This window comes from Mycteria americana, chromosome 2 (genome assembly GCF_035582795.1).
Source record: "Mycteria americana isolate JAX WOST 10 ecotype Jacksonville Zoo and Gardens chromosome 2, USCA_MyAme_1.0, whole genome shotgun sequence".
NCBI classification, from domain to species: domain Eukaryota; kingdom Metazoa; phylum Chordata; class Aves; order Ciconiiformes; family Ciconiidae; genus Mycteria; species Mycteria americana.
Genome location: NC_134366.1, coordinates 127,225,838 through 127,226,757, shown reverse-complemented (window position 1 = coordinate 127,226,757; position 920 = coordinate 127,225,838).

Below are 920 nucleotides of genomic sequence, written 5' to 3'. Positions count from 1 at the left end.
GTTGTTACCCAGTCAGCAGTTGCATGGACAGAATTTCAGGCCAGCTTGGTATTTAAGACAGTACATATCATAAATCAAAACCTTTGTTCTTTCATCAACGATTAACTTACCTGCCTTTTTCTTGCTCAGTAAGCAAAGTCCATCATTACTATATTACGATAACTAATGTATACTTTAGCTATTTTTAAGCATTGCTGTGAGAAAAAGTATTGGACGCAAACTGGCATACAGGATGAACTGGACACAAGAAAATGGGGTCTGGAGCAGAAGTCTTATGAGGAGCGGCTGAGGGAGCTGGGGCTGTTTAGCCTGGAGAAAAGGAGGCTGAGGGGAGACCTTATCGCTCTCTACAACTACCTGAAACGAGGTCATAGAGAGGTGGGGGTCGGTCTCTTCTCCCAAGTAACAAGTGATAGGACAAGAGGAAATGGCCTCAAGTTGCGCCAGGGGAGGTTTAGACTGGATATTGGGAAATTTTACTTCACTGAAAGGGTTGTCCAGCATTGGAAGAGGCTGCCCAGGGAAGTGGTTGAGTCGCCATCCCTGGAGGTATTTAAAGGACGTTTGGATGAGGTGCTTAGGGACATGGTGTAGTGGTGGTCTTGGCAGTGTTAGGTTTACGGTTGGACTCAATGATCTTAAAGGTCTTTTCCAACCTATATGATTCTGTGATTCTGTGATTCTGTGAAAATGGAAATACAGAGGAAACTGACACACTGAAATACAGGAAGGTCCTTTTAAACATAAGAAAATGGGTTTTATTCTAAGGGGTTTTAAGTGCTGGAACAAGTTGCCCAGAGAAGTTGTGGAGTCTCCATCCTTGGAGACAGTCAAAACCCAACCAGAGCCAGCCCTGAGCAACCTGCTGTAGGTGACCCTGCTGCAAGCAGGGGGATTAGGCCAGGCGCTCTCCAGAGGTG